Source organism: Microcebus murinus, chromosome 4, assembly GCF_040939455.1.
Source record: "Microcebus murinus isolate Inina chromosome 4, M.murinus_Inina_mat1.0, whole genome shotgun sequence".
NCBI lineage: Eukaryota > Metazoa > Chordata > Mammalia > Primates > Cheirogaleidae > Microcebus > Microcebus murinus.
Genome location: NC_134107.1, coordinates 102,436,520 through 102,459,007, shown reverse-complemented (window position 1 = coordinate 102,459,007; position 22,488 = coordinate 102,436,520). Strand labels below are relative to the sequence as shown.

General features: G+C 36.8%; 1 protein-coding gene across 3 annotated transcripts in view; it reads right to left on the bottom strand.

Annotated features, from left to right (window-relative positions):
- Positions 1-12,108: 12,108 nt before the first annotated feature.
- The window catches only part of LOC105864564 (rho GTPase-activating protein 20-like), a 64,831-nt gene continuing 54,451 nt past the window's right edge, over positions 12,109-22,488 (bottom strand). For all 3 annotated transcript variants that reach the window (XR_012919011.1, XR_012919010.1, XR_001151091.2), the window contains exons 9-12: positions 22,295-22,435; positions 19,724-19,903; positions 16,727-16,850; positions 12,109-14,676 (exon numbers count right to left, since the gene is read on the bottom strand). The gene's annotated coding sequence lies outside the window, so the exon portion shown is untranslated. The remainder of the gene's footprint in view (positions 14,677-16,726; positions 16,851-19,723; positions 19,904-22,294; positions 22,436-22,488) is intronic.

The following is a 22,488-nucleotide window of genomic DNA, read 5'->3' as shown; positions in this document are numbered from 1 at the left end:
TAGACTAAAGAACCCAAGAACAGAACCACACACATATGATCAATTGATTTTTGACAAAGTGTACAAAGGCAAGTACATGGCGAATAAATAGTCATTTTAACAAATGATTCTGGAACAATTGACCATTCATATAAAAAACAAAATGAAACAAATAAACAATGATACTAAACCCATTCCAAGTATGAAAATATACTTAAATGGATCATAGATTTACATACAAAATCAGAAAGTATAATACCTCTGAACTCTCACATTCTCTACAGAGACCATGGTAGAATTTCCTGCATTATTATAAAAGATAATCCAGCTCACATTCTCTAGTTCCCAGAAGGGTAGAGTGTCCCAACCTTAGGAATTGAAATTTGGTGTTCATATAAGAAGGTTCCAAGGGCATATACTTTCAAGACTTGAACATACCCATTCCCCTAGATCACTTTCTTCAGATATCCTTGGGCATATCTCAGGATTCAGTCATTGGTAACTCTAAGGGAACAATTTTATCAAAGTTAACCACATTTCCCATCCAAAATAAAATAATAATGAGATGCTTTGAAAAAGGAAATACTGACATCCCTTTGCAGTCTGTTTGTCTGGAGAATGGACTCCAATTCTGACCTTAAGGCTTCTTTTTCTGCCTGTTTCTTACTTGTTTAAGTCTTTGCATGTACTAACATTGCAACACTTCCACTTCAATTATATAAGTGTTTCTGGAACTATGTTGCTATCTACAATTAGCATCACTATTTAAAACAGGATTTAATAAATGATAAGCAATCACTTATTTGTTATCTGTGTGCTCCTAGCGAATGCACCTTTAAAGCAACATTAATAAACTTAGTTTATTCAAGGGATGATTATAAGTTGGTAAAGTGGCTATAAGCCATCCCATATGAAAATTATTCAATATAAATAGCAGTTAATATTGGCTGAGCATTTGCAAAGGTACTATGATGTTTTTAAGTTCAGTAGTGGTTGTTTTTTTTTTTTTTTTTTACTTAAGTCTGAAAACAATCTTGCTAATTAGGAGAGGAAACTAAAGCATAGAGAGATTTAATAGCTTGACCACACACTGGACATGACTAAGTTAACAATAAATTCCGGGTCTGATTCCAAAGCCAGTGGGCCTAAGCCTTCCACTGTGAGAGCTCCCATGGGGTATTTTGTTTAGAGAAGCAGAGACATGACACTTCAAATTCTTGGAAAGCTTCTATGTAGATTTGTTCTGTGCTTTTCCAGAACAGTAAAAAGGTGTGGAACTAATAAAAACTTTGATTTCATTTCAGTGTAGATAGAAAAGAAAAATTAGTGAGGTTAAGATGCTTTGTGAAGGAGTGACCTCACCATCACTGGAAGAGTTTCAATATGGATCAAAAGACATTCTTTCTAGGATGTGATAAGGAAGATTCTTAATTAGAATGCAAGATTATCCTACATGTACCTTTATATCCCTTATAACTTTAAGATTCTTTGATTTTATTACACAGTCTCTTTTCAAATGCACCTGAGTAGGTACAATAAAGCTTAACAAAGGATTCTCCTGGTAAGCAGATGATTTTGGTTTAAACCAAATCAGGATAATGTGGAGATTTATCCACATTAAAACAATAGGAGTTATGGATATAGGTGTAGTAGTTATAGTAATAACAATTTAATGCCATTTTTAATGCATCTTAAAAGAAGAAAAGCACATGCCATGGGGAAGGCTGGGATGCCACTGAAGAAGAGTCCCTTAGGATGGTAGAATCTCACTGGGATGCTTTTGTGTGTGGTAGATAGTTAAAAACCAAACAAAAACCTGTGTTGTGTTAAATATGTACAAGCATTGTACTGAATGCTTTATGTAATTAGCTCTGAGTCCTTACCAAAGTTCTATGAGACAGGTGGAGTTAATTCCCATTTTATATCAGGAACTGAGGCACAAAGAATTTAAGTAAAATTGAACAAGTGTCTACATCACTTAGTGGGTAGAGTTGGATCCCACACGCAGAACAGTAGGAATGCCTTCCTGAGCAGTTACCAAATCTGACTCCCTAATACTAATTAACTCAAATTTCCAGATAAGGACACTGAAATTCAAACAGTTAAAAATTTTTCTAAAACTTAAAAATGAAGAGCAAATCATACCAAAATCTTCTGACTCCAAATTTAGTGTTCTTTCTACTACACCTTTACTGCCTGCACAAAGACTTGATACAGAGAGAAATAACACCGTGTAAGGAAAAAAATCATTCACAGATTCATTCTACAAACTTGGAGAATTGTTCCTGGCATGTCTGCAATTATTAACTGTATTTATCTACTATTCCCTGAATAGTTTATGGCACCAGAGTCTAACTCAGGAGAGGGACATAAGTCTCTCAAGATTACATTATATCTGAGTCAATAGGTCCCAAAGCTATAGAGAAACTTTGCTAACTAAAGATGATTCCCCAAGAGCATGCCTCAGATTATGGTGAAACATAAAGGAAAATTTGTCTCTTATTTGCTTTGTTCAGAAATGTAACAGGCTGTTATCTTTATGACTCCCATTTCTAAGTTCTAATATTTGGTAAGCTTGTAGATATTTTTCCCCAACATAACTGGCCTAAAATTACCTCATCCATAGAGGTTGTTCTCACCTCTTTAAATGAAAGTTTTTAAGCTAAGGTATTTATAGTAACACAAAAACATTCATATAAAAATAACTATTCACATACTCTTTGTGCCTGTCTTGGGAGATATAGAAGATGGTTATTCTCTCAACAAAATCAAAGAGGAAAAAAAATCAAGCATGGCTCTTTGAACCTCAGTACCTCCAAGATTGATGAATTGAATGTAAGTCAGGAAGGAAAGATAATTTTTCATGTGATTCAGAGTATACATATAGAAACGGCCCAATAAGTTTTCTTTTATTTCAGCATATTATGGGGGTATAAATTTTAAGGTTTAAAAGAATGCACTTTACCCCCCTCCCCCCCACAAGTCTAAGCTTCCAGCGTAACGATCCTCAGACGGTGCACATCTCACTCATTATGTATGTATATACCCCCCTCCCCCCTCCCACCTGCCCAATATGCAATTACTGTAGTTCCTATGTGTCCACTTAGGTGCTGCTCAGTTAATACCAGTTTGCTGGTGAGTATATGTGGTGCTTGTTTTTCCATTCTTGGGATACTTCACTTAGTAGTATGGGTTCCAGCTCTAACCAGGAAAATATAAGATGTGCTATATCACCATTGTTTCTTAGATCTGAATAGTACTCCATGGTATACATGTACCACATTTTATTAATCCAGTCATGGATTGATGGGCACTTGGGTTGTTTCCACAGCTTTGCAATTATGAATTGTGCTACTATAAACATTCGAGTGCAGGTGTCTTTTTTGTAGAGTGTCATTGGATCTTTTGGGTAGATGCCCAGCAATGGGATTGCTGGATCAAATGGTAGATTCACTTGCATTGCTTTAAGGTATCTCCATATTGTTTTCCAAAGAGGTTGAACTAGTTTGCAGTCCCACCAGCAGTGTAGGAGCATTCATATCTCTCCACATCCACGCCAGCATTTGTTGTTTGGGGACTTTTTGATAAAGGCCATTCTCACTGGAGATAAGTGATATCTCATTGTGGTCTTGATTTGCATTTCCCTGATGATTAGAGATGTTGAGCATTTTTTCATATGTTTGTTGGCCATTCTTCTGTCTTATTTAGAAAAGTTTCTGTTCATATCCTTTGCCCACTTCTTGATAGGATTGTTTGATTTTTTTCTTGCTGTTTTTCATGAGTTCTAAGTATATTCTAGTTATCAGCCCCTTATCAGATGTGTAGGATGCGAAAATTTTCTCCCATTCTGTAGGTTGTCTGTTTACTTTCATGACTATTTCTCTGGCTGTGCAGAAGCTTTTTAGCTTGATCATGTCCCATTTATTTTTGTTGCTGCTGTGATTGCCTTTGGAGAATAAGCTTTTTTAAAAGAAGAGTTAGGGTTTATCCTAGATTTCTATGTCATCCTGAAAAAGATAAGAACTGAACCTCTGAAAGGGCATGATGTTGAACTCACACTATAATAATTCTCTTCCACTTGAGTTTATGAACATGAAGAATTCCTAAATAATAAAAAGAAGGCTGAAATTGATATGGCTTGATCATCTTAAAACATTTTATTTCATTATGATTCCAACCAGCATCATAAGAGCAGTTAAATGTAGTGTCTATTGAATAATCCAGAAAAGGGAAATTTAACCAAAACTTAAGTATAAAACTCTACTGCTTATTATAATAGCTGTCTCCCCTAAGTGCCTCTTATTTTGGAATGATAACAAATAAGTATCTAGTAATAAATATTTAACTTCATTCACTAAAATGGGTTCAGGGGAAACTGCTGCTATTTGCCATCTAAAAATTGTACTCTGTACACATTTCATGATCTAAAATATCTCAGCAAGGAAATAGCAGAGGAGATAAACAGGTGGAAAACAATACCATGCTCATGGGTCAGCAGAATCAACATTGTTAAAGTGTCTATACTACTCAAAGTGATCTACAGATGCAATATAATCCTTATGAAAATACCAACATCATTTTTGACAGATCTAGAAAAATAATTCTACACTTTGTATGGAACCAGAAAAGATTCCATATAGCAAAAGCAATCTTAAGCAAAAAGAACGAATTGGGAGGCATCAATTTACCATACTTCAAGCCATACTACAAGGCTATACTAACTACAAAAGCATGTTACTGACAGAAGAACACAGACATAGACCAATGGAACAGAACTGAAAACCAAGATATATAACTATCCTCAGATAGCCATATAATCTTTGACAAATCAGACAAAAATATACACAGGGGGAAAGAAACCTTAATCAATAAATTGTACTGGGAAAATTGGATAGCCACATGTAAAAGATTAAATAGGATCCACATTTTTCACCTCTCACAAAAATCAACTCATGGTAGATAACAGACTTAAACCTAAGGCATGAAACTATAAAAATTCTAGAAGAAAATGTTGGGAAAACTCTTATAAACATTGGTCTAAACAAAGAATTTATGAAGAGGACCCCAAAGGCAATCACAGCAACAACAAAAATAAATAAATGGGACCTCATTACATTGAAAAGCTTCTGCACAGCCAAGGAAACTATCATGAGAGGAAACAGACAACCTACAGAAGGGGAGAAAATATTCGCATGTTACATGTCCGATAAAGGGCTGATAACTAGAATCCATATAGAACTCAGGAAAATCAGCAAGAAAAATCCAACAACTCTATCAAAAAGTGGGCAAAGGACATGAACAGAAAGTTTCCAAAAGAAGATAGACTAGTGGCCAACAAACATATGAAAAAATGCTACACATTTCTAATCATCAGGGAAGTGCAAATCAAAACCACAATGAGATATCACTTATCTCCCGTGAGAATGGCCTTTATCAAAAAGTCCCAAAACAATAGATGTTGGCATGGTTGCGGAGAGATAGGAACACTCATATACTGCTGGTGGGACTGCAAACTAGTACAACCTCGGTGGAAAGCAATATGGAGATACCTCAAAGAGCTATAAGTACAATTACCATTTAATCCAGCAATCCCATCACTGGGCATCTACCCAAAAGAACAAAAGACATTCTATAAAAAAGACATCTGCACTAGAATGTTCATAGCAGTATAATTCACAATTGCAAAGATGTGGCAACAACCCAAGTGCCCATCAATACATGAGTGGATTAATAAAATGTGGTATATGTACACCATAGAGTTCTATTCAGTCACAAAAAACAATGGTGATATAGCACCTCTTGTATTATCCTGGATAGAGCTGGAACCCATTCTACTAAGTGATGTATCCCAAGAATGGAAAAACAAGCACCACATGTACTTACCATCAAATTGGTTTTAACTGATCAACACTTAAGTGCACATATAGTAATAATATTTATCAGGTGTTGGGAAGATAGGTGGGGGTAGGAGGGGATGAGTATATTCACACCTAATGAGTGCTGTGTGTACTGTCTGGGGGATGGACACACTTGAAGCTCTGACTCAGGTGGGGTAAGAGCAATATATTTAACCTAAACATTGGAACCCCCAGAATATGCTGAAAGAAAAAAGAAAAAAAATGGGTAAAGAACCCAAATAGACATTTTTCTGAAGAACACATACAAATGATGAGCTGGTATATGAAGAGATACTGAAATTACAAATCATCAGAGAAATTCAAATTAAATCCACAATGAGATGTCACTGCATACTTTTTAGCATGGTTATTATCAAAAAGATGAAACATAATTGTTGGAGAAAATATGGAGAAAATAGAACCCTAGTATACTGTTGGTGGGAATGTAAATTAGTACAGCCATCATGAAAACCACTATGGAGTTTCCACAAAAATTTAAAAATAAAACTACCATATGATCCAGACATCTCACTACTGGTTATACATCCAAAGGAAATGAAATCAGTGTGTCCAGGAGATATCTACATTCCCATGTTTATTGTAGCACTATTTATAATAGCTAAGATATGGAATCAACCTAAGTGTCCATCAACAGATGAATGGATAAAGAAAATGTGGTACATATGCACAATGGATGATTCAGCCCTAAAAAATGAAAGCTCGCCATTTATGACAGCATGAATGAACCTGGAGGGCATTATGCTAAGTGAATAAGCCAGGCACAGAAAGACAAACTCGTCATGATCTTACTTATATGTGGAATCTAAAAAAGTAGAACTCATAGAAGCAGAGAGTAGAAGGGTGTTTACCAGGGGTTGGGGGTGGGCAGTGGCAATTAGATAAATGTTGGTAAATGAAGATAAAATCTCACACAAGAGGAATAAGTTCAGGAGACCTATTATTTAACAAGGTGACTATAGCTAATAACAACACATTTGACACTTTAAAATTGCTAAAGGAGTAGGTGTTAAATGTTCTCAATGCAAAAAAGGTAAATATGTAAAATAATGTATGTTACTTGACTTGATTTAGCCATTGCACAATGTATACATATATCAAAGCATCATGTCATACACCATAAATACATATAACTTTTATTTTTCAATTAAATAATCAAACAAAGAAATAAATTTGGATATTAATTGTTTCACTAATGGTTCATTAATTGTAACTAATGTAGCATACTAATATATGGATGTTAGTAATTGGGGAAACTGGGTACAGAAAAGTGTGAACTCTGCTATTTTCAAAATTCTTTGACAAATTTAAAACTGTATCAAAATAATATTCACTTAAAAATATGAAAAAATCATGGTTCATACCTAAATTGAAATGTTATCAGTGCAAGCTGAGTTTGAGTTTGCAAAGAACTGACAAATGTATGGGAGACTGAAGTGAGAGGCAGTCAGAGGATGTAACATGGGAAAACTGAGGGGTCTGCTAATATTGTTAATCAACATTGTTTGAGTGTCTACACCATGTCTTATTAGAGCTTAAGTCACTTCAAAAAAGGGAGATTAAACGAATAAATATTAATCTATCATACAATTACCACAAACCATAGGTGCTAAGATAAAAATGAGCTAGTATCTGAGAGCAAGAAGAAAGGAATGGTGTATAATTTAGTTGGAGTTTCAAAGATGAGTTCTCTGAGGAAATGATGATTAAGTTCTTATAGCCTTAAAATGTATGTTTTTGTTGGTCAGATTCAGGTATATGTTACATTGGTTATCCTGAGGTATACGGGCAATACCAAATAAACCAATAGTTTGGTTTAGCTTGGGGAAATCAACTTTAAGTGGAAGAAATGTATTCACACTAGAAATTCTGTTGGCTCAAAACAATAGAGTCCATGACTGAGGGAGAGTCTGACCAACTCTACTTGGTATGATTAGTGTAAAATATTAGGCATTTTCAGAGTTCCCCTGGGACAGCCCTTTTGAGCTCTGGCTCATTCTTCCATCTTCCCTCCAGCTAAAGGATTGGTTGGTTTACAGATTAGATAAGCCGAAAGCTGTGACTAACCTTATAGATAAATCACACTGCATAATCTGAAAGTCAAGCAGAGAAATTTAACCTAGTCCATCAATTAAGAAAAAAAAAAAGAGATGAAAGATAAAAGTAAAAACAGGATGAAAAAGATGTATCCACTGGAAGCATTAAACAAGACTTTATGTTTCAATATTTAATGCCCTCTCTTTTTAAGTCTAAACTGCAAGAAAACGTCGTCTATGCCAATAGGAGTAAAGTTATTTTCTGCGCTGGGAATGGTGGTCTAGACCTGTGTTGTTTGGGCCCCAGACGTCACTCTTCCTCATGATTTGTCATGTTGACCTACTGGATTTCAAATATATTTAAAAATCTTTTAGTCTGTTATGCTGCATACTTGAATTAAGTAAGAATAAATTAGATTTGCTTCCAGAATGAGAGACAGAAATTCTGCAAAAATCATTATTTTATCCCTCATCAGAGGAGATACAGAATGTAGGGGTCTCCTGCTACTCTGAGACAACCAGTGATTCTGGTTGACCCAAGGAGGAATTACAGGCATTAAAGACCTTACAAGTTAAAAGGTTCATAAACTTTTAAGAGAATACATCAACTTTTAAGGGTTTTTTTGTGTTATTGTTACCTCAGTTAGAAGGAAGCTTACAAATATTATTTCTCAGGACTCCTTTCCTTCCTCCCATATTCTGTAGACTATATGAATATCATGCGTGTCAAATGGTATAATGATTAAATTTGCATTTAACTAAGAATAAGGAAAAGAAGCAAATGCTTCCTAAAATTTCAAAACCACAATGAGATACCACCTAACCCCAGTAAGAATGGCCTATATCAAGAAATCCCAAAACAACAAATGCTGGCTAGGATGCGGAGAGACAGGAACACTCCTACACTGCTGGTGGGACTGCAAATTAGTGCAACCTTTGTGGAAAAGAATTTGGAGATACCTCAAACACCTAGAAATAGAAATACCATTTGACCCTGCAATAGCATTGTTAGGCATCTATCCAAAAGAGCATAAGACATTCTATTATAAAGACATCTGCACACGAATGTTTATAGCAGCACAATTCACTATTGCACGATCATGGAAGCAGCCCAGGTGCCCATCAATTCATGAGTGGAGAATTAAAATGTGGTATATGCTCACAATGTAATATTACTCAATCCTAAGAAATGACAGTGAGCTAGCACCATTTATGCTATCCTGGATTAAGCTTAAGCCTGTTATCCAAAGTGAGGCAACACAAGACATGAAAAATGGGCTCCACATCTACTCGCCATCAAATTGGTACTGACTGATTTAAACTTCGATTTTCAAATGGTGGCAATACCCACCAGAGATTCGGTGGGGGGGGGGACCCAATCTTAGGGATGGGACGAACATTCTGGAGGGGGAGGGCATAACTCTAACCCTTCTTAGGGAGAGGCAAAGATATACAATGTAACCAAAATGTTAAAAAAAAAACAAAAAACTTTTTAGCTGGTGGTGGCAGGCAGGAGTGGGGAGGAGGAAAGGGATGAAAGTTTTAGCCCCATCTGCTCATATGTGAATTTTCTTGTGTTTATAATATTTGAACTCAGAGTATTTTGATTTTTCTTAAGATCAGATGCTCTGAAAAATAAATGCATGTACTTGCTATTGCTAAAAATAATTAAATAAATAAAAATTTATTCACATAGGAGTCATAAATCTGTAGAAGTATTTATATTAGTCTAAGTTATTTTCCTTACTAGAATTCCAGATAAACATAGCTGAACAACTGGGCAAAAATTTGTATCTTTCTGCCTGAAATTGCTGCTCTGTGGGTCTGGTATCCCACAAGGCAGGAGCATGGCTGCTTGGCATCCTTAGATCTTAACAGCTTTTCCAATAGTGAGGGACTGGCCTCTCTTGTTCTAATTTGAATAATCCCACAAGAACAATATTATGACCTAAATTTGGTCTGTATTACACCACTCTGTCCAGGGGAGCAGAGGATTGTGATTTGTCTATGTTAATTGTACTTCAGACCCAATTGGTAGAAGTCAGAAAACTATTCGTATTCCTCCAAAATGAGAAGGTTTCTGGAATCTCTTCCACTAGACATTTTCTATACTGTTTACTTTTTATAATCATGTATTGTGCATGTGTTCTCTATAGAATTTAAAGATAATGGATATATGGATTAGTAGAGTACACACAAAATGTGATTAGCAATTTTAGTCTAAATTAAATACTAGTCAACAGTATGAGGTGGTTTTTCAAAAAAAAAGTTCAGTTTACATTTATGTAAAAAAAATTAGTAGATTCTAGAAAATGTAAAATCATAGTCTTAACACTCAAGTAACAGTTGAATTAGTGTTTTCAGTTGGGATGCAATATTTTATGTAGGATATAAGAAAACTGGATAATTTAAAAATGATCTAGTAATCTTGTCACTTGAAAAATGACTGAAATACCTGAGGATATTTAGCTAATGTAATAAAAATATATGTGGCACATTATGTTTATATCCAAATGTTCAAGTGTTAGATTTGTATTTCCCACAAAAGGACATTTGGTAGGCTCTCAGTTTTAACTCATAATATTCCTTTAGTTTTTGTCTTCTATCACTTCTATCCTCTGAAATTCTATTTAATAGTTCAGGCTCTTTAGTTAAGGGCTTTAATTGTGCAATTCCAGTTAATAAGATCATTTTTTTCTGTGCCTGTGAATACACTGCTTATGTTTACATGTAGCACTTACTTAATTCTGTATTATTACAAGTTAATTATTGGTTTTTCTTCTGTACTAGACTATAAATTCAGTATAGTGTTTGGCATAGTACCTTACATAAAACAAGTCTCAATAAACATGTTTTCAATAAAATTGCTAAAAGAAGTTTAGAGATAAGTGAATATAGATTCAAAATAATTGAACAAAGTACTAATACTGCCTGAGCAAGTGAGTAAACAAAGAAGTGTTTGCCATAGTTTTATACTGCAGGGAATAGGGAGATGACAAGGAAACCTGTGCTCATCAGGGAATATGAATCTTAGAATGAGGACAGGTAGAAATATATAAATAGCCATGTGCATCTCCCTTTGCACTGGGAGAGAGGCTAGAATAGAAGAATCCAAGATTTGTAAAGTAATAGAGTGGGCTTCACAACTAACAGATGCGGTGTTCCCTATCCTGGGGAGGGGCATGTAGCTCTGACTCAGGTGGTGCAAAGGCAATTTATGTAACCAAAGCATTTGTACCCCCCTTATACTCTGAAATTAAAAAAAGTAAAAAATAAAGACTGGATTCAGACAAACTCCTTCTTCTTGCCAGAGAGCTCAGTGCTGTTCATTTTTCTTCTCATTTCTCTGGAGGGAAAATAATTTTGATAATGTGAGGAGGTCATAGCCCAAAAGTCTTCTTATACCATCTGGCCCTCTGCAAAGGTTGGTTAATATGATGATTTTGTATGTTAGGTACAAATAATAGTCTGTTTAATGATAATGACCTCCTACAAGAATCTTATCCCACAAGTATCAACTCTTGGGAAAAGAAAGAGTAAGAATTTCCCTTTTCCTCCATTGGTTCTAGAATGTTTAATATTGTCACATAGATGTGATTCATTGCTCTTGTTCGAGTATAGATTAGAAACAAGAATGTGAAAGACACTGTTATACCTCTAGTGTGTTTCATGACAAGACATTTAAAAATGCAAAATTTCAGGATATTTTTAAGATATACACTAAAGCAACTGTCTAAAAGATTCCCAGTGGGCTTGAGGCTCAGTTCTCCATAGTGGCAGACCATAGACAATTGCTTAATTGGCTGCCCTTTCCTATCTCACTATGCCACTAACATTTTTTTTTTTAATTTCAGCATATTATGGGGCTAAAAATGTTTAGGTTACATATTTCCCACTAACTTATCATGCTTCCTGGGACCATCTTTCAAATAAACTGCTTATACCCAAACCTTTGTCTCAGTGTCTGCTATAGGGAAAATCTAAACTAAAAAAATGTTCTGTTTTCTCTTTTTCTAGTAGAGGGAAATTTTGAGCAAAGGCCAGTGATGGTATTTTTGTGCTGTATGTATATACATTGATAGGTATAATTCACTCAAGAAAACATTTCAATTATTTTTTTAAAAAAGTTCTTACATTTTAGAAATTTGTATTTATTAATTAATAAAAACAACAGCAGGAATTGAACATTCATATTTTGATATAATGTGGTACGACATTTTGGTAATATGCAATATATAATTAGGTTAGTTTAAGAAGTCAGGTACAGAAAGATAAATACTGTACATTCTCACATTTGGGAGCTAAAAAAAACTTGAGCTCATAGAAGCAGAGAACCATATAACTGTGGTTCTTACAGGCTTGGAAGGGTAGGAGAGAATGAAGGATGGGAAGAGATTGGTCAACAGATACAAAATTACAGCTAGATAGGAAGAATGAGTTCTGCTGTTCTACAGCACTGTAGGGTAAATGGGGTTAACAATAATTTATTGTATATTTTCACAAAGCTAGATGACAGAATTTTGAATATTCCCAATACAAAGAAATGATAAATCTTTAAGGTGATGGATATGCTAAGTACCCTGATGTGATTATTACACTTTATAGACACATACATACCTCTGTATCCCATAAACATATACAATTATTACAAGTCAACTAAAAATAAAAGAAAAAAATAAAAAAAGTAATATTTTAGTGAAAAAAGCCAATTTTAGCAGAATTACATTTGTAATATTTCAAAGCTTTGCAATATGGTACTTAGGGACACTAACATATGAGGTAAAACTGAAAGAAAAACAATGGAATAATAAATAAAAAATTCAGGAGAATGATGGACTTCTAAGAAAAGTGGAGGGACTGGGGTCAGGCCAGGATCCTGGGAACTCACAAGGCACTGTCATTATTCTTTTCCTTAAACTGGGTAATGGGACACATGTGTTCAATGTATCATAGTTCTTTATACTTTACATATTTCTAATTAAGATTATTTTCTAAATGTTTAATATGTCATAAAAAACTTTTTGTATAAAAGACATCCAAAGGACAATGAAAAATAGCTTTCTCATGGTGTCTTTACTATAGGATATTACTGAAACAAGAATTCAAATAATTTATATTTAGATAATAAAAAATATAGAATGATAAATAATAGATTGTTTCTCACTAATTCAGGATTCCAATAATTACTCATATTGTTAATGAACCCACAAAGGGGGTTTAACGTTGCCCAGCAAAGAAAGCCAATTACTGAGACAGTGAGGATTGTTATAGAGGAAAGCATTTATTTCAGTGGACACATCAACTGGGAGGGGGAGGTTATGAACTGCCTCAAATCTGTCATGTTGGTCAGGGGGGGTTTCTCAAGGTGAAATGAATCATTATTCATTCATGTATGAGGGGTGTGAGCATCATTTTGTGTTTAGTTTGGCATGCAGAGCAGGAAAGCACAATGAGAAATCCTGCTAACACCTTTCGTACTGCTCATGAGTTTTCTTGTGTTTCATACACCATCTGTTAAGGACCGCTCACAAGTTTTCTCGTGTTTTGAGTGCCATCTGTTATGGACCTTAGATGTCAACACACTGTCTTGTCCATTAATGAGAATAATAACCTCTACTCTCTGGTGGTAAATTTGGTTTACTGCCAGATTTGAAAATGAAAACATCAAGAATGAAGAAAATGTGACATAATATTTTCCAGAAAAGGTGATATTCTTCTCCTAGCATGGAAAGACAAGCGGGTTGTCCGAATGATATCAATGATCCATGACACTTCTGTCTCGACAACAGGAAAAAAAAATAGAAAAACTGGAGAGAATATTGTAAAACCTGCCTGCATCAAGGAATACAATGCCTACATGAAAGGTGTTGATTGTGTGGATCAATTCCTTTCGTGTTGCTCCATTCTAAGGAAAATGATGAAATGGACAAAAAAATTAGTGCTGTACCTTATAAACTGAGGACTTTTCAATTCATTTAGAGTGTACAATGTCCTCAATCCACAAGCAAAAATGAAGTATAAACAGTTTCTGCTATTGGTGGCAAGAGACTGAATAATGGATGACAATAATGAAGGCTCTCTGGAACCAGAGACAAATCTGTCCAGCCCTTCCCCTAGGGGTGCAAGGAGAGCACTTCGTAAAGATCCACCCAAAAAGTTGTCAGGTGATATGAAGTAGCATGAACCTACGTGTATTCCAGCGAATGGAAAGAAAAAATTTTCTATGAGAGCCTGCAGAGTTTGTGCCACCCATGGAAAAAGGAGTGAATCTAAATCCTTTGTAAATTTTGTTTGGTTCCTCTTCATAGAGGAAAATATTTTATGCAGTACCATACATTAAAAAAGTACTAGGAACTTTAATTGTTTAATTAGTTGCTTAATTGTTTTTGTAAACAAAAATTATAATTATTGAAAAACAACACCTAAAGTGAATTATGATCTGTAGTTATGATGATTTAAATAATGTGCAGTTTGCCCAAAAACGTGCAGTCCGCGGCATATGTCTTAGAGATTTCTATGCGGTATGAAATGTGCTAATAGACACATCCCCCATGATCGAAAAATGGCATATAAGTCCCTCCCAGTGTGGAGAATTTAGTATTATAATGAGCAAGGGGTTGGTCATTGTTGCAGCCTCATGCTTGGGCTCAGTAGGTCTTTGGGTACGGTCTGTGGTGGAGTATCACTTATCTTGTTTTCTCTAGACAAATAAGTGGTGTGAGGCTTTGTAGGAGGTTGCACTATTCCTGAGAAATAAGAATGAGAAAGAGAATGTATCAGTGCAACAGAAAGTTATAAAGTTCTGGTCAGCAAATCTTACTAAAAGTTCTCTATTTTCTACAAATTTTGAGACTGATGCTGCTAAGCTACCAGGGCTGAGATAAATCTTACTGTCAAAGTCATTTACAGCTTCCAGCCCCAGACATAATGTGAACATTGAAAACTCACTTGAAACACGAGGGGACTAAAAGTGTTATTGAGAAAACATTTTCTACCTATGGAGCACCAGTTACAATTTCCCCCCATTCCTTCTATGGAGGAATGAACAAAGAATATTGTTCATTCCTCAATCTTGGGGAATCAGGGTGTTGATCAAGCTGGCTGTTTTCTGCCGAAGTAGGATGTAGTTGGGGCATGAGGATGGAAAGTTTTTAGCCTGTTGCTGAAAGTGCTCATGAGTCACAGGTAAATGATTGAAACTCTCTAATACCATTACTTGAGTGTTTTTGCTTGTTTTGAAACAACACTTTAATCCACATTTAATTAATACATTTATGATGAGATAAATCAAGAAAATTAGTAGTAGGAAGGAAAGACTAAATATTAAGATCTTTGAAGGAATAGAGTGAATATTCTGAGGAATCCAATAGAACAGTTCTGAGAACCAATCTCCCTGTCCTAGATCATCTTTGCTAATCCACTGTAACCATGAAGTTTGTTATCTATTTTATCAATATGTGTTTCCACTTCTATGGAGGTATCTATGTCAGTGAAACATGAAGAATTAGCTATAACACAAACATACCCTTGTTCTGCTAAAATACAGCGAAGAGTAATGTGATTATCAAGAACTACTTGAGCTAAAGAGTTTAAAGATTTTTGTTGAGCAGCTATTGCTAATGCAGTTTTATTAGCAATCATTTTTAAGTTATAAATAGGTTACAAAGCACATGTCCGGGAGCTGTCACTCCCCACCAGGGCAAAAGAGTATACTCAAAGTAGTAGTTGTCTCCATTGGAGATTTCCCCTGGGAGGTACTGTCTTGGGGCTCCCCAGATGGAATCTCTATCTAAAATTCCCCTACTTATCTGTGAAAACAATTTCAGGGAGTTGGTCCAATGAGCAACTTCAAATCTGTTATGGATTGAAAGGGGAGTTGTGAGGAGTCCTAGTAAACAGGTATCCCTGTTTGAACAGCTGTTTAAACAGTCACAAGCACAAGGAGTTCGTTTCTTATCTTTATAGACAAAAATATACCCAACGGGTACACAAACAGTAGCTGTTCCTGTTTCAAGGTTTATACAACCATTTTTAGGCAACATTAGGGTTAAATTTTTAAACCAATGGCCTGTGTAATGGATCCTGTCCCTCTGGGAGCTAACAGACTACTAGTTTCCCAAAGTCTTGAGAATATAGCTTTTGTTGATGTACTAGGGTACAGATAAGGGCCTCATGATCCTTGTCTGAGGGGTTAAAACATTTCTTAATAACACAATCTAAAGAGGGTGGTGTAAAAAAGACTGTAATAGTTGGGATTTTACAATCAGTGGTCAATCTAGAGAGACCAATGGTCCAGTAGAAAGTATAATTATGATAGTATGGGACCCTACTGTTACTTTGTACATAATATGTCTGATAAGGGGCTGGGTAAGAAAGAAACATGGGACTTGTGAGTAGAGAGTTATTAGTCATACTCTGTAGGTAATCCAAGAGACAGGCTTCTGTAAATTCCAAGTGCAGGAGGGTATATTAATGAAGTTGCATATAGGGACAAATATAGGGTCAGAATGGTCTTATACTGAATGAGGTTTTGGATGATGGACCCAGCAGTCAGACAGGCTAGCAGAGGAGGCAATAGCTTGCGAAATTCTAACTAAAGAATTGTCTTGCCAGGCAAGCAAAAATTCCCAAGAAACAAATAAGATGTATAGGTTATATAATTTCATGTTACTTATCTCTTTTATGGGGGAGTAATTTTAGGTCCTCTAAGGGCTCACAAGTCCACTGCTTCTCCAATCCCTCAGAAGGTAAGGTAACTCTTCTGAGTTTAACTATTGAGTGAGTTTTCAGGAGCACCTCAAATGGGCTGATCCACTCTGGCCGTAGTTGATCTTCAGGATGCCGGTTTCTCCAGGTTTTTAGTAACACCTGGTCTCCTGGCATTATGGAATGAAGGGGCATGTCTGTCAGAAACTGGAACCTGTTGGAAGGAATGCAGAAATAGTAGTTAGTGTATTACCAAAATGTTTTATATAGGAATGAGACGCCTTCTCTGGGAATAGAAAATCATTGGGTGAGCCCTGGCTAGAACCTCTTAGGAATGGTCTCCCATATAAAATTTCAAAGAGGCTAAGTGCCAGCTTACCTCTGCGGACCACCTAAATTCTCAACAGGGCAAGGCATAACACTTTGTCCCAAGTTAAACTGGTCTCTTGACAAACTTTGAGAGAGTCCTTTTTAAGGTTCTACTTATCCATTCAGTTTTCCCCAAAGATTGAGGTATCCATGATGAATGCAGTTTCCAATGGAGTTCTAAAATTCTTGATATTTCTTGGATAATTTTGGCAACAAAGCAGGTTTCATTATCACTTTTAAGAGTTGATGGAAGTCTAAACCTATGAATAATTTTCTTTAAAAGGGCCTTAGTGACTTCTGATGTCCATTCAGTCCTGGCAGGTTAAGCTTTAACATATCCTGTTGGTTGGAAACCAGAGCATACCCAGCTTTGTGTTGTCTATGTTCCGTGAAGCTATTGCCATCTATGAGCAATTCCTCATCCAGGTCTGACAAGGGCTTATCAGTCATATCCAGGTGGCTAGAATATACTTGGTCAATGATGTGAATGTAATCCTGAACTAGGAAGTGAGAGCCCATAGGCACAAAGGTGACAGGATTCAAGGTGGACACTGTCTTTAAAGTTACATTAGGATTATCTAACAGAGTAGCTTGATACTTGCCCCACCAGCCAGTTATCAACCAATAGCCCCCTTTCTGTTGTACTAGGGGTAGCACATAATGTGCAGTGTAAACAGTCACTGGCTGTCCAGAGTAAACTTTTCCACTTGTTAAATATTACAAGTAGCGTCAATTGCTCTGAAAAAAGTGGGGTTTTTTTTTTTTTTGCCACAGGTTACTTATGAGCTCCCAAAATTTAATTTAATATGCGTACTCCAACCCCTTGTCTTACTTGAACAAATTCAAAGGCTTATGCAAATGTGGAAGCCCCAGTGCAGGGGCAGTCATCAGTTTTTCTTTAATAAAAATAATTTTAAAAAGCCTTTTAGCATTCTCCTATCCAACTAAGGGGCTCCTTTTCCTCTTCTTGTAAGGCTTCATATAGAGGTTTGACTTTTAGGCTACAGGCAGGAATTCAAATCTGACAAAATTGTGCCATACCCAGGAATACTTGCAGCAGCTTGTGAGTGGTGGGGACAGCTACATGGTTTACAGCCTCCCTCTGGTCTGGGAGGAGCTTTCAAGTCCCCGGAGACAATTTAAATCCTAAGTATTTGAAAATGGGCAGTGGGATTTGGGCTTTTGGCAGTGATGTTTTATATCTTTTGTCAGCCAAGAAATTCAATACAATTACAGCATGTTGTCTTAATACAGTTTCAGTCTCTCTTGCAATCAAAATGTCATCTATATACTGCAAACTTACTCCCTTTTCTGAAATTAGTTTTCTTAAATCTCTAGCTAGAATTTCTTCAGATAGTTGGAGAATTTTTAAATCCCTGAGGGAGGACATTCCAACAGTACTGACATTTGGTTTTAGTCCTTAAATCCTCCCATTCGAAAGCAAAAAGTTCTTGTGACTGAGAAGCATGGGGAATGCAAAACAAGCCATGTTTTAAGTCTATCAATGAAAACCAGGCAAAATTTCCAGATGGAGAGGTGAGAAGAGTATAAGGATTAGGCACCACAAGATGAATGTTTTTCACTGTTGCCCTCAGATCCTGAATAAACCAATATTCCTGAGTTCCAAGTTTTTGAACTAGCAAAATAGGAGTGTTATAAGGAGAGTAACAAGGCCAGAGAAGTCCATATTTTAAAAGGCCACAACTAGGAGTTCAAAACCCTTCCTAGCTTGCACCTTTAATGGATACTGCTTGAGTTGAGAGGGAAAAATTCCTGGTTTTATGTTGATATAAGCAGGGTCCACGTGTGTCCTTCCAGGTTGTGTGGTAGCCCAGATCTCAGGGTTGACTTGAGGACTTCAGTGAGCAGCTTCTGAAGGACAACCAAGAAGGTGAGCAGAGCTGCTTGGAAGCCACAGGCATGTTCTGGGAAAACTGCAATATGCACTATTTTATTATGAAAGGTCATTTAAGAGTGTAATTTAGAGAGAAGGTCTCCACCCAGCAATGGAAGAAGGTACTCAAGCATATACAGAAGTTTGTGTGACTTCCCAATACCACAATCCAGTGGCTGGAAAGAATATTTTTTGTGTGGGTTGTCCAGATACCCCCAAACACCAGCATTGAGTGGTTAGTAAGCTTAGCTAATTTAAGTTTAAAACTGAGTAGGTTGTACCAGGTATTTCATCAGGTATTTACCATTTCAATCAGGAAATCGATCATTTTTTTTTCCTACTTTTATGGTTACCCTGGGCTCCTAGTGGGAGATATTAATCACTGGCTATAATTCTCATAGATTCTGGGGAGCCCTGGGGACCCAGATTCCATATCTTCTGTATTTAGACCCACAATTTTATAGTAGCTTCCCTGTCCATCTTTTGCTGTTTTTTAGTCTGTTCATGGTTTATAAATTCCTTATAAGCCATATCAATCAAATGAGAGATGGGCAAAGCAAGAACCCCCTCTAACTTCTATAAATTTTATTGGATGTCAGGCATGTTCTGGCCAACATAGGCTATTTTAATTAACTTTGAATTAGCAGGACTTTCTGGATCTATATCAGTATATTTCTGATATGCCTTCATAATCTTTTCTAGGAAAGCTGATGGATTTTCATCTGTTTCCTGTCTTATTTCCTGAACCTTGCTCAAGATTTTAGTTTTAGGGACACCTTTCATAAGCCCAACCAGGATGCAGTCTCAAAAATGTTGACTGTTACCTTCTTCTCCATTGTTTGGGTTCCAGATGGGGTCATGTGTTGGGATGGCTAAATCAGCTCTAGTTCTCACATGGTTATCTGGGTCTTCTGCATGCAATCGTTCAGCTTCTACTTTAGTCTTTTCCAGGACAATGCAATGCTCCTCGGAGGTTAACAGTATGTTAAGCAGGCTCTGGACAGCTGCCCATGTAGGGTGATGAAGGGGGAAAATAGATTCAAACAGATCAGTTATAGGTTTTGGATCATCCCTGTAGGCAGGGTTCTTTGGTTTCCAACTGTACAAATCAGAAGTAGTAAAATGGGTTATAAACCAACATTAATCCAGCTGGTTGTCCATTCTCATTCACTCTTCCTATAGGGACCTGTCTCAAAAGAAATTGCCCTGCTGGGAAAGAGGGAGGACCCCAACCAAATTGTGTGCGCTGCTGGGTGTATGAAGGACAGACCATGCCCCCATGTTTCCCATGACTATTCTCAGAGAAGGAAGGAAGTGAAGGATAGATGGCTGGAGGAGCCAGTGGAGTGTGGGGTAAGGAAGAAAGGGAGCCAGAGCCATAAGTGGGGCACAGGAGGGTTAGGAGAGAAATCTTCAAAAGAAATTAGAGCTGCAGCCAGAGCCCCTTCTGTGGCCAAAGCTGCAACCAGCAAATCAGGCACAGCTTGAGCCTCAGCCAGCACAGGCACAGCTGGAGCCACTGCTATAGCTGCCCAAAGATCTACTTCAACATGGACATTTTCTTCTCATGGCAATATAGGGTTCTTAGATCTGGCTGCTCTTCCCCAACTTTCTTGAAGGCTTCTGTCCTCTGTATTGGAATCTCACATTTAATTGGATCTGCTTCTTTTGATACAAAAGCATAAAAGACTGTACATAAGGGATTTCATCACATTTCACAACACAGTGACAAAACATATCTAATTGGAGAATAGGACCGTAGCTCAATGAACCATTAATGGGCCATGTTTTCCCAGACCCACAAGAGTATTAAAGCCAGGCAGTATTACACAAATATACCATTTTTTCTTTATAGACTCATAGCCATCTTCAGACCAGTTTGTAAAAGATGGTTAGATCAAACTGTTTTTGACAAAGTTAGGTCTTGTTCACATGGCCAAACTTTAGTTGCCCCAAGAGGCAATGTCATGAAAACTATGGACTAAAATTTTGGGTAAAGCAGCTTTCGTGAGAGTTTGAGTTTTTTTAAAAGGCCTCTTTAACCTTATTTTTTTTTCCTTCAGTTTCAGATGAGTAACTGGCTGTTCCCAGCTGGCCTTGAATTTGTGATAACATAGTTCAGTGAGCTCCATCTCAACATCTATAACTTAGAAATCACAGCTTCAGCAGGGAAAAGATAGACAGTTTAACAAGCTTTGCATTTTAACTCCACAGTGCCAGATCGACCATCTGAGCTCTGAAATTTTCTTTTTCTTTTTATTAATTTCAGGGTATTATAAGTGTACAAACATTTTGGTTATATTTTATATCTTTGCCTCTCCCTAGTGAGGGTTAGAGCATGCCTTTCCCTTCTACAATGCTCACCATGTCCTTTAGTTGTGAGTTTACTAACCTCAACCCCCTAATCCCTGGAGAATATGACTACCATGTGAGCACCATAGTGTTAATCAGTCAGTACCAATTTGATGGTGAGTACAAGTGGAGCCCATTCTTCCGATCTTGTGTTACCTCTCTTCGGATAATGGGCTCAAGTTCAATTCAGGAAAATATAAGAAGTGCTAGATCACTGTTGTTTCTAATTGAGTAATATTCCATTGAATTTTCTTGATGTAATTTGCTCATCAGTTTAAACATGTGCACAATAATAGAACATAATATGTGGAGACCAGCTGAAGTCCTAGAAAACCTGGCATCTCTTTAAACTTTCTATAGACAGTGCATTTATATGCCACATATTAATACAGATAAACACTCAATACAAAGAGAAATGTAAAAGGTTTCAAACAAAAGCCCGGGAAAAACACATCAGACAAAACAAAACCCAAAACAAATACAGTACTTTCAGTACTGTACAAATGTTTATATAGGGAGACTGGAGAGAACTTTTCAAGAATCTCACCTCAAACCATTACCAGAAACAACCTGTTCTAGGTCCAAATGGCACAAAAGTCCAAATGGCAGGAACAGAAGATTCCTAGTGTACAACTTTGACATTTACAGATGGAATTCTTATTTTCCATATCACACACACCAGAGGGACTGCAGTTCCAACAAATAAGCCTAAGGAGTGCCCGATAGAAACAGTCACAGGTCCTGCCCTGCCAAATGATTGAGGCCTCTAACCCAGACAGGACTCCAGAGGAATTCCCCAAATGGAGAGAGGAGTTTTAGATTCTACTCTCCCAAATGGCTGACGCTTCCCCACCCAAATGGAAATTCCAGAGAACCTCCCAGAGGGAGTGATGAGTTTCTCTGATGTGCAGTACCTTCAAAGAGCTCTCACCTGTCCAGATACAAATGCCAAAATCAAAAAGTCAAAGGTCCATTCATCCCTTCTCAGGGATGCATTTGGGGCTGGCAACAGGGAAATTAGTAGAAGAAACCAAAAAACCAACCTCCGACAGAAACTCAGCTAGGCAGTTGCCAGGGAGATTTTAAAGTCTCTCCCCATTCCCTGGCCACCAATCCACGAGCAATGGATCCTGGATGAGTCCCCAAGTGGGTAACAAACCAACAAGGGGGGGTGTCGATGTTGCCTGCAACACAGAAAGCCAGTTAGTGAGATAGCAAGGATTGTTAAGGAGGAAAG